This window comes from Xiphophorus maculatus, chromosome 14, assembly GCF_002775205.1.
Source record: "Xiphophorus maculatus strain JP 163 A chromosome 14, X_maculatus-5.0-male, whole genome shotgun sequence".
Classification (NCBI taxonomy): Eukaryota; Metazoa; Chordata; class Actinopteri; order Cyprinodontiformes; family Poeciliidae; genus Xiphophorus; species Xiphophorus maculatus.
Window position 1 is genome coordinate 24,415,068 of NC_036456.1, and position 15,122 is coordinate 24,430,189.

The 15,122-nt window shown below is 36.4% G+C and overlaps 1 long non-coding RNA gene across 1 annotated transcript; it reads left to right on the top strand.

Annotated features, from left to right (window-relative positions):
• The first annotated feature begins 11,184 nt into the window (after positions 1-11,184).
• Positions 11,185-12,733, top strand: LOC111611218. The gene is made up of 4 exons (XR_002753937.1): positions 11,185-11,265; positions 11,939-11,965; positions 12,466-12,521; positions 12,634-12,733. It is a non-coding gene; the product is annotated as an uncharacterized LOC111611218 (long non-coding RNA).
• Positions 12,734-15,122: the final 2,389 nt, after the last annotated feature.

Here is a 15,122-nt window from a genome sequence, read left to right on the forward strand (position 1 = left end):
ACGCCTCACCAGGGAGGCGTCCAGGAGGCATCCTGACCAGATGCCCGAGCCTCAACTGGCTCCTCTCGATGTGAAGGAGCAGCGGCTCTACTCTGAGTCCCTCCCGGATGACTGAGCTTCTCACCCTATCTCTAAGGGAGAGCCCAGCCACCCTACGGAGAAAACCCATTTCGGCCGCTTGTACCCGCAATCTCGTTCTTTCGGTCATGACCCAAAGCTCATGACCATAGATGAGGGTGGGAACGTAGATCGACCGGTAAATCGAGAGCTTCGCTTTTTGGCTCAGCTCTTTCTTCACCACGACGGACCGGTACAGCGCCCGCTTGACAGCAGACGCTGCGCCAATCCGCCTGTCGATCTCCCGCTCCCTTCTTCCCTCATTCGTGAACAAGATCCCGAGATACTTGAACTCCTCCACCTGGGGCAGGACACCCCCCCGACCCGGAGAAGGCACTCTACCCTTTTCCGGCTCAAGACCATGGCCTCGGATTTGGAGGCACTGATCCCCATCCCGGCCGCTTCACACTCGGCTGCGAACCGCTCCAGCGAGAGCTGCAGATCACGATCTGATGAGGCCAGTAGGACCACATCATCCGCAAAAAGCAGAGATGAGATCCTAAGGCCACCAAATCGGATCCCCTCAACACCTTGGCTGCGCCTAGAAATTCTGTCCATGAAAGTAATGAACAGAATCGGTGACAAAGGGCAGCCCTGGCGGAGTCCAACTCTCACCGGAAATGAGCCCGACTTACTGCCGGCAATGCGGACCAGACTCTGACACCGGTCATACAGGGACCTGACAGCCCGTATCAAAGGGACCGGTACCCCATACTCCCGGAGAACCCCCCACAGGGCTCCCCGAGGGACACGGTCGAACGCCTTCTCCAAGTCCACAAAACACATGTAGACTGGTTGGGCGAACTCCCATGCACCCTCCAGGACCCTGCCGAGGGTGTAGAGCTGGTCCAGTGTTCCACGACCAGGACGAAAACCACACTGCTCTTCCTGGATCCGAGGTTCGACTATCCGACGGACCCTCCTCTCCAGGACCCCTGAATAGACCTTGCCAGGGAGGCTTAAGAGTGTGACCCCTCTATAATTGGAGCACACCCTCCGGTCCCCCTTTTTGAACAGGGGGACCACCACCCCGGTCTGCCAGTCCAGGGGAACTGCCCCCGATGTCCATGCAATATTGCAGAGTCGCATCAACCAACACAACCTTACAACAACATAAGAATATTATTCTTATTTTTATTCATATCTGCATTGTGCCCTCCTTCTCTTTCTGCTAATTATTATTGAATATTTTTGCATAGTAATTATGTGTGAATGTTATCTTTTGGGTTTATTTTCAATAGGAATTGTTGGATAAATTGTATTTTTAGTAATGATCAAATATTCGTTGTATCATGTAGCCTTGTAGTTACATTTAGATAATGTTTAATTATATGCTTTTTCTCTTTTTCTTCTATTTTAAGTAATGTTTCTGTGTGTTAAATAACTTTGATTCCTTCCTGTGACTTCCTTGAGATGCCATCAGCAAAGCCTGGGAGATAGCGGAGACAACTCTTCTAGCAGAGTTTATTGCCCAGCAATAAACTCTGCTCTCCTGTGTGATATACAACTTGTTTTACTCAACGCCGGCCGTGTCTGGTACTCGACTGGAGCAAGAAGGATTTAGATTGTAGATAACATGTGTCTAAATAGTAAAAGTCATTAGCGCTGCAACTATGTGATAAATTGTTCTTGCCCCTCCCTTTGAGAAGTTGCAAGCGCCCAATGTACGAGGGTTTCTGAGAGTAATAAAAAGAGAGGAGCGGACAGATGTGTTTCAGAGCGTTTAGAGATTTGTAACTGAAAGCACATCTCTGTCTGCTCTCCTCGCAAGTACAAAAGAATCTAACTCTCTTGTCTTTCCTGTGTTTGTTTAAATTGTCTCTAATAGGTATTTAGACCTGACAGGAATTTAATGTATATGATTTTGTATAAAGTGTGTTTTTAATCTTACTGTATTAAATATCCTTATTGTTTTTTTCTAAAGTGTGATTATCAGCTGAAGAGTATTTTTATATCTTTTATTCCCAGATCTATGCAAAGTAGAATAGTTAAAGTAAAGACATTGAGGAATATAGAATATGCAGGAATTTCAGATCTAAAATATAAATTTATTCTTCCAAGAACTGCAGTAAATATGATCAGATTTAATCTGACAGTTTATATGAGGTTTCCAGCAGATTTTATTTCATTCACTCTTTCAAAATGTTTATATTTAATTATGAGTTCTACATTAAATTGTACATTATTCCTTCCAAACAGTATAAACTTTGTTTTATTCAGGTATATTTAGAAATTATTTCTGTTAAAACTCAGGTCTAGTTTGTGTCTTCAGTCCTAATTGGATTGTTGAATTACTGATCACAAAAACATTTAAACTTCAATCATTTAATTTATGTATGTTGATATTTTGTTACTGAGCTAATAAAATATTCAACTTTTCTTGTTTCTTTGTTTTCAGTGTTTTTCAAACTTTTCTCAGTTAAATTTTTATCTTTATAGTTAAATAAATAAACAGGAAGTAGAAACATAGAATCTGATGAAAGTTTTCAATTAATGCATAAAAATAAATTAAATCAACAAATGTTACTAAATTATTTCATGTTGTTTCCTGATTTTGTTTCATGTAAACTGAAGTGAAGATCACAGAGTGAAGCATCAGGATGAAGCTGCTGATCGACTGATCAGATCAATATTCAATAATCACGTCTTAAAGCTGTTAGAAATAAACACATTTCATTAAAGAAACATTTCTAAATCTGTGTTTTCACATCAGAACTGAATAAAGACAGAAAGGAGGAGAAATACTAACTTTCACTGCTGAGCAGCTTTTAGTCAGAGCTTAGAGCGCCACCATGTGGACAAAACCACACATTGCAGCTGATCTCTGCTGAGGTAACATCATTTACTTCCTGGTTGGATCTTTATAGATTTGACTGATTTTGGTGAATATTATTATTCTGCATCCTCGTCTTCTCAACTTTATTGATTTATTTTGTGTAAACAGATTTACTTACAATAAGATGAAACAAGCAGCAGGAAAATAATCATTTTAACCAACTTGTTAAACCAACTGTTGGTTTAACCAACTGACTGAAGCAGCTTGAAGTGAAGAAACACAATGTCTGGTTCATCTGTGGACATTTTGTAGAAAAAGTGCATTAATGAGTGAATGTTTAAGGTGATCAGGCTGATCAGATGGCAGATATTATGGCTGCATGAATAATTAGTATTTATATGAACATGCTGGTCCCTAGTGGGGTTTTGAGGGCTGCTGCTGCCTGTCTCCACTAGGTGTGAGGTGGTGTCACCCTAGACAGGATATAATGAAATAATGGATATAATGATGACTTTGGAAACGTCCTTTTTTTACCCTGAAAGTTTTCTTCTAGTATATGAACTGAAACATGAGAGAAATTTACAGAAAGAGAAAATGTTTCATTCAATATGAGAGCAAAGCTGCTGGTTTGATGCTCAGACTGTCTCTCACATCAGTGATCAATAAAGTTTAATGAGAGAATCTGGAGAATTAAAGTCATTGGATTGAACCACTAACACAGATTATATAGAATAATGAAACCATTCAGGTCAAAATTGGATCCTAATGAATATTTGTTTGTTTTAACAGCCAGAAATGATAATTTGTTTGTTTTTGTTCATTTTTATGAAGCCAGTTGTGTATCAAGCCAGCAGGTCGTCATCATGTTGAAAACTCAGTTTAAAGATTTAAAGATGAGATTCTTTGATTTAGAAACATTCATCGTCTCAAGTTAATTCAGCATTTTTATCTGTTCTGCTGCTTTGAACTGAAACTGAACATCATGGCAGCTGAGTCGTCGTTTCAGTGACTTGAAACAACATCATCTATAATTATTGTCTCAATATTACAGATAATAACATGCAAAGAAACTGTAACATCTGCAGTTCTGTCTTTATGAACAACTCATCTCCAAAAATATTTTCATGTTCATCAGATTTTCCTCATTCATGGTGAGACAAAGTCAAACAGCTCATCAGTGGTTTCTCTCTAGTTACAGAAGGAAATCATTCTTTAATTCAGTCTCTCTTCAGACTAAACAGTTTGACTTTAGTAGAAGCATTTTGTTCTGCAGGTGTTTGTTTAGAAACTTCTTGTTACCTTGAGTTACTCAGTTTACAGAAAATCAAACTACCTGTGAAGAATATAATGGTAACAGCTCAGCTCTGTTCTGGTTGACCATGTCAGTCCGTGTCAAACTCTTTTCTGTTTTCAGAAAACAAGGCAGCTCTGTGATGAGGGACAAATCCTCTAATAGAGGCAGAAAAAATGTTTCTTTCTGTTTTATCACAAACATTCTGACAGAATGTTTGTTTCTGACTTCAGGTCCAGGTTATGCATAACAGGAGGATGTTTACAGCAGCTTTATTTTATCTTTACAATATCATAAGAATCTACAGAACTGTGAAATGTGCAAAGACCTGATGCTGCAGTGACTGGTTAAAAATCACAGAATAAAAAATCAGCAGCAGATCTGTAATTTGAATACAGTTTAGAATTAGAGAAAATTCTGAATGTCATAAAAGTGAAGAAAAGAGGATGTAATAAACCTCTACAGTATTTCTGCAGACTGATGTAAAACCAAGACAAAAGCACCGCAGCACATATTCAGTCATATTATTCTCATAGGTTATAATCCACATCTTATTTATGATTGTTTTGTCATGAGGAGGTTAGTAACTAAAGGTCATTACAAGGTCAGAGTTTTGCATCCATCATATAGTAACGTGTTTCCATTCCACACAGGCTGATCTCCTCCATGTCACGATGCATTGATGCAGTAATTTATACTAGAGCTACATGTTTAAAACAAACATCAAGTGTTAAAAAATGTTAATTTTATGTTTTAATAATTTTTAGTTGAAAGGTTCAAGTCTTTGTTTAATTTAACTTGAGCAGAAAAACCAGTTTGTAACCTGAAAGTTAAACCTTCATGTTGCTAAAATAAACACCTCCTTCCTGTTTCCAGTCATGAGTGAATCTGATGCAACAATGTTTGTGTTCAGATTAGAGCAAAAACATTGCAGATAATAACTTCATCTGCTGGAGTTTCCTCACTCACAACGAAGCCTCAGTCACTGTCTGATCGTCTCTCCTGCTGAAAATATTAATAATCACAGTGAGGAGAATCGGCTCAATACTCCACTACAAAGTAAGAATCTGAAACTAATATATCAGTTTTACAGTCTGTGTCTTTATATTTTTAATTTTAAATTGTCATACACTCTTATTGTTTACAAGCAGTGACTGATTCAATATCACTTTATTTTTTACTTTAAAATAGATTTAAAGTTAATAAAGTTGCTGCTATTTCTGTTTAGTAGAAAACAAACCTGGTTATTTTCAGATGCTTCTTTTTATATTTTTATGAATTGAATTTTTAACAAACAAAATTGTTTGACACAAATACTGAAAGAAGTTTTTACATCTAAACTGAAATTACTTCTGTATGTTTTAAAAATAAAATTAGGATGGAAATGTGTAAATAAAAGCTGATCTTACAAAGAATATAAGCTTTTATTTTTCTTTAAGCGCTCTACGAAAATGTTCTTTGTTTACACAGGCATTCAGTTTTTTAAGTTTAATGTCTCTGAGAGAAGATCATTTTTATGTTGACTGAAGCATTTTTTAAAACAAAAGTTAAACTGAATCAGGTTTAAAGTTCAGAAATGTTCTGGTGTCATTTCAGGTCATTTCCTGAGAGAGATGAATCCAGAGAAACAGCTTCAGTCAGTCACACATCTTTTTCTGCTTTGGTTCACGTTTTATCGAGCTCTTGGATCCTGGCTGTGGCTGACAAACAGAAATCAAAAGGTTTGATGGTTCCTGAAAAACCTGCAGGTGAAGAATTAAAAACATCTGACAACAACATTTCACTGTCATCTTCCAACTCAGAGTTAAAAGTTTTTATTCAAGTCTATAAGAACAAATGTTCTGGGTTTGTTCCTGCTTTACTGAGCTGCTGAGAGAAACTTCTCTGGTTTAAACATTAATTTTGTTTTGAAAACTGTTTCACTCCTTCACCAAACAATCAGATCAACCACAGCAGCTTGTTAATCCCAGCAGGAGGCTGACTGACAAGGACGAGGGTCTAGTCAAAGTAAATAACAATAAATCTACCAACAGCATAACCTTGGATCAAAACAAGAAACAACAGAAACAAGCTAACAGAAAGTCACTTTGCTGACTTCCTGTTGTTGCATCAACACTTATAATGAAAAGCAAAGACAAACCTTAGAGACATGATCAGTGTGAACTCTTGTGAACTGCAGATCTGGATCAGGAACACGGTTGGATTTTATGTTGTGATGGATTTTATTAGTAAGTTTATCATATTTGTTTCTAGTTTTTATTTTTTGACTTTAATACTTTGTGTAATTTGACAGAATATTAAAGTCATTGCAGGTTAAGGAACAAAAGCAACTAATTTATGTCATAAAATGTTTATGTTTGTTTGTAGTAAATATGTGAAGTTAATCAAGATGTTTCTGAGTTTTATAGTAGCAATGTATTCCTCTATTTCTATATGTTTATTTTTATTGATCTACAATAGTACTCTGTGGTACTATGAACATGCAGTGGACAAAAAGATGTTTATTTACTATTTACTGTTATTGATAAAATCTCTTAAAGTCTCTAAAACTAGAAAGCAGAAAATTTGTTTTATTTTTCTGAGTCTCTAATTGAAGATCCTGAGATTTTTTTTTCTGAATGAAGTCAGGCTGAGTTGTTATGAATCCAGTTGTTCCTTGTATTGTTAGTGATGATGTTCCTGATGTTCTGCTGCCTCTCCTCCTCTTCCTCTCTCCAGATGAAGATGATCTCCAGGATCCTGCTGCTCCTCATCCTCAGCTCATGTCTCTGTGGTCAGTCTCCATCTTGTCTTTGTGACAGAAAGCTCTCTAGATGGAGCTGAAAGACTCCCATGTTCCAGTTCTCAGTGTGTCTGCTCCTCTCTTTCCCTCTCTGTCTCCTCAGCAGCAACATTTGTAGTGAATGTGACACAGAGCAGCTATCAGGCAGAGGAGAACCACAGCATCACTCTGGAGTGGACCTTCATCACCAGACCCGACTCCTCTCTGTCCTCCATGTTTATCCTCTGTGAACTTCTAGCTCCCCCTAGAAGATTGGTTCTGTATCAGGTCCATGAAGGTGTTGAGATTCCAGAATCTCAGCATGAACAGTTTTCAGGACGAGTCCAGAGTGACAAAGACGTCCTCAGAGAAGGACGAATCAGACTCCATGTGTCCAGACTGAGGACTGAAGACTCTGGTCTGTATCTGTGTGACGTGAAAACTGAAGATGGATTCAACTCTGGAAGATGTCGACTCAACGTTACTGGTGAGAAGAAATATTTTACTCAGATAAAATCCTGAGACCTGAGTTGTTGAATTTCTTCATCTTCTACATGAATCCTCCTGGATCTCAGTTTTCATCAAATATTAATAAATATTTCTGATTTCTCTCCCAGCAGCTGCTGATCAGATCCAAACTCAGAGACCAACTTTGACTCCAGAACCAGAGAGACGAGGAAGGAACATCCTCTTCATCACTCAGGGACTTACAGCAGCTCTAATGATTCTAATAATAATGTTGATTATTTGGTTTAGGAAGGAAAGAAAGAATCATTTTGAATCAAGTGTGGATGAGAAAAAACCCAACAAATATAACAAGTTTGTTTGCTATAGTTTAGTTTAAAACTAATTTTGCCTCCACAGAAAAATATCAGATTTGTTTCAATCTATTCTGATTTACATGTTAGATCATCATGAATGAATGTATAGTAATAATGATGACATTGAGTCATTTATTGTTATTGATTTAGAAAGGAAATACAACAAAACAACAAACCAAAGGAAAAATAATCTAATAATGTTGATCTAAAAGTATAAAAACTGTAGCGGCTAAAATCCTATTTTTATTCTACTGGTTTCTGTTCCTGAAAGGTTTTGGTTTTACGTGTCCTCAGTTAAGATTTATCATGTTGATACTTAGTTTGACTTATAATAAAGTTGTTTATTAACAGAACAATGTCCATTGTTTTACTGCTTCCATTTAGATACACATAAATTTGACATTAATCTGAACCAAACACAGCAGAAAACTGTTGCCTCTTCCCATTAACAACACCTGAGCAGAATCATGGTTGACCTTAAATAACCCCATCCCCCATCAGACACTCAGAACTCAAAATGAAATACGCCCCCTGGTGGCGATAAAAACAAGAAAGGACAAATGGTTCCTACAAAAACTAAAAACTGTTCTTTGAGTTTTTAGAGATCACCTGTGCTTCCATTACCAGCCAGCAGGGGCGCTGTGAGGATAAAAGGAGGCTCCTTCACTTCCTCTTCCTGCTCTGACATGGTGACACTTCAGTGTGAGTGTTGGTTGTTTGGTCAACAATATATTTTTATATATTTTTATTTAACCAGGTAAACCCCGTTGAGATCTAGATCTGATTTTCAAGAGGGACCTGGGCAGAAATCTGCAACACAACAACCTGGTGACACAAAAGTAAAACTAATTAATACATAATTTAATGAAGATTAGAACAAATACAAAACAATTTAAAAGCGATGCACCGGTTAACTAAGATCAGTTTTGTTTCTCCTGCATAAGATCTGAGATGGATGCTTGTTTATTTCAGCTCATTTGTGAATTTAGAAACTTTATGGAGTTTCCTGCTTGTTCTGGGTTGTGGTATAAATTTCACCTCCACAGTAGATAATAGCAATATAGAAGGGGAATATATTGTTTACTCTATCTAAATAGTTCAATAGTACAGAAACCCTGATGTGTTGGTACAATAGAAATCACTGGCAACCTGCTGCTGCTGCTGCTGCTGCAGCTGCAGCTGCTGCTGCTGCTGCTGCTGCTGCTGCTGCTGCTGCTGCTGCTGCTGCTGCTGCAGCTGCTGGTCCAGAAGTTTCTCTCTGGTCAGGTTGAGAGAATCAGAAGGTCTGGAATGAAACTCCTTCCTCCTTAACAGTCTGAATTCACAACATCATCAAGGATCTTTTCCTCAGCTTTTCTCTTCTCTTTGTCTCTACAAAACATTTTGAATCCTAAAACTCAGAAACTGTCATTTTGCCTGATTTCCTCCAATCAGGCAAAACCTGATTATTATATTATTATTGCCTATTGATTATTAAAAGACAACAAGTCCCATCAGGTCCCAGTTGCTGTTTGGGTGAATATTATCATCCAAAACCTCCAAAGAAATGAAAACTTTCTCTGATTAGTTGTGATGTGAAGATTGAATCCTCTGATATTTAAACCAGCTGGTTTTAGTGACAGCAGATCAACAACAACATGAAACCAAACTGAAATCCTGACAGAGGAGAGACTGAAGGAGGAAACGACAGAAACAGACGATGAACAGACAGACGGACGGATCTGTTCTCCTGTCATCTAAAGTCCAACAGTCTGATAGAATCAGGTTCTGTTCTGCTTCCTCCTGACGACCCAGAGACTCTGATCTCTACCAGAACCATATTCAGAACCAGAGTCAGTCTGACAGGAAAAGAGTTTCAGTAACATTTCTAGAACATCTGGACCTCAGAGTCTCTTTGTCCCAGAATCTGGATGGATTCATTTTGATATTTAAACTCTGATGGTTCATTTCAGTTTAAATAAATCCTCCCAGTTCCACCAGTTCAGTCTCTCTGTCTGAAACTGGGACGTCCTGAATGTGAAGAAAATAAATGTTTCACTTTCTGAAAGGATCTGGACAGTTTTCATCCTAGAAATACTGCAGACAGAACTACAGTTTCTAAGTTTTAGGATCTAAATAAAAGCCTTGATGTTGTTGTGAATTCAGACTGTTTATAATAAATGATGTGAAGATGATGATTATTTTATGATTTTCTATCAACTGAATGTATTTTCTGAGCTCTGCACTGAATATATTCAGAGAAACTCTCCAGATCTCAGTTTTTCATTGTTAAAGTGTAGAAAATGAACCAGAGGCATGCTGGGAAATTTAGTGACAAAACTGAACTGAACTGAACTGAACTGAACTGAACTGAACTGAACTTGGTCTGCAGTGATGAAGGAAATGAGATCATCATATTAAGATTCTGCTTTTGTGTAGAATTAAGGTTCTTCAGCCGCATAAACTGTAAAAGAGAAATGTTAAAAATAGACATTTTCACTTCTCCTTTGTTGAGGTTTCTGACTCAGCCGAGTCAGAGCTGAGTTTTCTTTATGCTACATAAACTTTGTTTATGTCACTTGATGACACTGGGAACAAAACTACCTGTGGTGAAAACATCAGGTGAAGTGTATCGTCTCCCAAACCTCATGATAAATGTTTCATCTTGGAGATTCACAAGCTTTTAACGTAAAACCAAAAGTTAGATAATATTGTTTCTTATTTATTTTTTTGGTCGTATTACTTTCAGCATAAAATAGAAATACCAAAGTATTAACTTTTCCTGGTTATAAAGTCAGAGAGAGAATTTCGTCACATATATGGATAATTTAACTCTGGTTGTCACTGATAATAGATCTATAGATCTATAGATTCACTAACTGTGTGAACAATCTATTTTTTATGTTAATCAACATAAAAGTGAATTATTTATTTTAATTGGAGAAATGAGAGAAAACTGTATTTTTCTGCTACAAACAGATGCAATAAATATATTTGCTCAGCAAACATGAAAACATGGAGGATCTGAATGAACTCATTCAGTTCAATGAATCAGAAAAACTGATTCCTCTGAGAATCAACAGATCAACTGATCTCTGTGAGAAAGAAATCTGTTAAATGAAACAACAACTAGAGCAAACATCTGGTTTATAGCAGCTGATCTACTGATTCTAGATCTATAAACCTCTGGAATAGATTTTATTGAACTGAAATGAATCAAACTGATTCTAATCAGAATCCAGATTCAGTTTTCAATGATCAGAGAATTTCTAAAAATTAGATAAAACTCAGGTTTAACCTTAAAATGTTAAACAAACATGTTTGGAAAGAAGAACAAGCTGGTGGTGAGTTTATGTCACAAGTTGGTTATTCATGAATCTGAGAGCAAAAACATTTAGGAACTGAAACTGTAGAGCAGCAGCGTGTTTAGGATCTTTCCTTCACATTGCAACATGGATCATACTATAACAAAACGGCTCTACAAACTCTGAGAAACAATGAAAACAATCCAACCAGATAAGTAAGTATATATTAGTTTGGTTTACATTTGTTTAGACTTCAGTTCAGTCACTAGTTACTAGTTATCAATAGTTATATTGATATTTTTGTAAATTGGCCTGTTAACTAAGACAATAACATAAGTAATAAATGTTAATGTATCTGAGAACAGATCAATAAATCAGTGGAATCAAAGTGATTTTAATCTACAACAAATTATTTTCATTCCTGTTTCATTCTTGAATTGTAAAATATTCAAGTGCTGGACCAATTAATAAAAAATAAATTAATATTTAGTCTAATCTCATTGATTTAATCCAGAGATCTCTGAATTTTGAAGATGTTTGGACTTAAAATATCAACAGATCAGATAAATATGTTTTATTTGATCAAATGTGAGTTTTTAATCTGTTTGAGGTTCTTCTGTTTAAAGAAAGTTTCAGAAAAACAAATCTATGTCTGGTTGTTGAAAACTAAAGATCTAAACAACTTTTCTTTCTAAATTAAACTAAAGTCAAACTTGGTAAACTTGGTGTTTGTCTTTATTTAGATTAAATTCATTTTCTTTCTTAATCCAGGTGATTATTCTATTGTTGTGTTAGATAAAAAAACTAATCTTAGTCCTTCAACCGTTTAATGTGAAAGTCGTGTCATTCTGTCAGAATAAAAGCCTTAAACCTGTTTTTCCTCCACAGGATTCAAATTTCAGTCACAACTTAAAGGTAAATCAGCTGATTTTCTGTCTCCTTTAGTTTTAAAAGTATAAACACTAAGAGTCCACACAAATATGATCAACACTTTATCTCAGTAAAGTTTGAATAATGAATTTAAGCTGCTCGTCATAAATGGTCAGAAATGCAGGTTAAATGTAAATACTGGTGAGGAGCTGTAGTTCTTCTAGTTCTCCAGCAGGTGGAGCTATTTCTCTGCTTCACTTTGTTTTTCTTTTTCCCATCAGCAGGAAATGATGGTGACAAACATCTGATATCCTGACTGAACTAATTCAGTAAATTAGAGATTAAACAGACGAGATACCAGAACAGTTTGATGCAGATTATTTATCATGTGAAACTCAGTGAAAGTTTATTGATTTAACATGTGGGATTATTTTAGATTGGAAGAAGGAAATCCATAATTCACTGTTATGAGTCCAGATGTTCCTTGTATTGTTAGTGATGATGTTCCTGATGTTCTGCTGCCTCTCCTCCTCTTCCTCTCTCAGGATGAAGATGATCTCCAGGATCCTGCTGCTCCTCATCCTCAGCTCATGTCTCTGTGGTCAGTCTCCATCTTGTCTTTGTGACAGAAAGCTCTCTAGATGGAGCTGAAAGACTCCCATGTTCCAGTTCTCAGTGTGTCTGCTCCTCTCTTTCCCTCTCTGTCTCCTCAGCAGCAACATTTGTAGTGAATGTGACACAGAGCAGCTATCAGGCAGAGGAGAACCACAGCATCACTCTGGAGTGGACCTTCACCACCAAGACTCAGGGAACCTGGAGACGACTCTTTGTCCTCTGCAGCCTAGTGGCTCCTCATAAAGAACTGGTTCTCTATCAGGTCCATGAAGGTGTTGAGTTTCCAGATTCTCAGGATGAACAGTTTTCAGGACGAGTCCAGAGTGACAAAGACGTCCTCAGAGAAGGACGAATCAGACTCCATGTGTCCAGACTGAGGACTGAAGACTCTGGTCTGTATCTGTGTGAAGTGAAAACTGAAGATGGATTCAACTCTGGAAGATGTCGACTCAACGTTACTGGTGAGAAGAAATCATGTAAATAATTTTTTTCCACTCAGTTCAAATTCTAATCCTGTCTTGATGAACCAACATCTTCATCTTCTGCATGAATCCTCCTGGATCTCAGTTTTCATCAAATATTAATAAATATTTCTGATTTCTCTCCCAGCAGCTGCTGATCAGATCCAAACTCAGAGACCAACTTTGACTCCAGAACTGGAGAGACGAGGAAGGAACATCGTCTTCATCAGTCTAGGATCAATAGCTCTGATGGCTCTATTAATATTGATTATTTGTTTTAGGAAGAGGAGAAAGACAATGAAAACTAATCACTTGACAAGAGTAGATTTAAAAAAACAACAACAAATAGATAACAATGTTGTTCACTTTACAATTGTTTAAAATTAATTTTGCCCTCACAAAAATATCAGATTTGTTTCAATCTATTCTAATGCTTAACATGTTAGATTATCATGACTTAATTTATTCGCTTAATTAATAGTGGAGAAATATTTTTATCTCCATGGCAACCATTGAGCTGTGAAAAATGCTTACTCACACTAAGTGCCTCCTATTTTTCCAAAGATTCTCCTCAGAGCTGCAGTTTTCAAGCTTCCAGCACACAGAGCATCCCTCCACTCCCCATCTCAGCTCCTTCAGACTAGCCAGCAGCAATTAGCAAACACCTGTTGGAACTGCACATCTGTTGAACTCATTATATGAGCTACTTTTCAGTGCAACACTCCTAAGACCTGCTTTAAATGGCATAATGAAGGCGCATTGTTGTGATGACATGCTGAAGGCAGAGTGTCAGAAGGAGTAGGGACTTTTAAAGAGACAGAGGCCCAATTTCAAGGTTTTAAAATGCAAAGTCAAATTTATTTTACGTCATGTCAGCGTTTTTATAACTGAAGACAACATAGTTACTTGATTGTGCTATAAAATGTCACTATGTGCCTGGAGAATATATGATAATGTATATTCTCCATATTGCAATAATGATGACATTGAGTCATTTATTATATTGTTTCAGTTCCTGTTTTAAATAATTTATAAAATTATTTAAACCAGAACCATTGATCAGTTATTGTGTCAAAATGCCGAATCAGCTGATTGTTACTGAAACCAAAGATATTTATCTGATGCACAACTTATGTTTACAGTCATATCTTTAAATACTCTTTTGTTGAATTATGTAGATATAAAAATGTCCAATTTATTATTTTCACAGGTATATTTAAACAAATATTTTTATTAATATGTCGTGAAACAGAACACATTAAGACGTTTTAAGAGGTTTTATAAAAATCAATATTTCCCTAATTTCAGGTGAAATCAAATAATTAATTTTAAAGTGACAATTTCTATACATTTCATCAATTTCAGAGATGAACATAAAACATTATGACATAAAATTCTTTTGCTTTTCTTTAACATACATTTTACCTTCACTGCTAGTTTGTTGTTTCTTTGTTGAAAAGTTATAAACGTAAATGTTTCATTATAGAATTGTTATTACTTTCAAAGTTTTCTCTTTAAACTTAATGTTTCAACTCAAATCTTCTGATGAGTTTATATTTTTGATAAGCTGCGTTTCTGGTGTGTAGCTGTGAATGGTTGTGGTTTCACACCACATAATGTGTGTGAATGTGTTACAATAAGCTGCTAAACTGAATTTGTCTTTTGGAATAAATAAAATATTGTGAAGTTCAGAATCTGAAGCTCTTAATAAAACATTTATTTTTCTTCCATCTTGCTTCAACTTGTCAGAATCTCTCACTGTTTCCTGGTTTCCACTTTAAACAAGGATTCACATTTTACCTGCATTTGGTTCCGTCTGGTTTTCACCTTATAGACATTAATGTCAGATTGTTTCAAGTTCACCTGTGTTCATATTAAAACTTCCATCAAGTTTAATGTTGTCAGCATGTTTTATACTGACAACATGAAATATAAGTTTTGTTTTGACACTACGCCCTCTATTGGTGAAAAGTCACCACAACAACAGCATCATACATTGTTTTAAATAATAGAGACAGATTAGAAAATATTTGTTTTGGTGGAAAAAGAAAAAATTAATTTTTAATACAAAAACAGGAAAATCTGGATTTTTGTGTGTTTGCACCCATTTTGATGCTGGGTTTTAA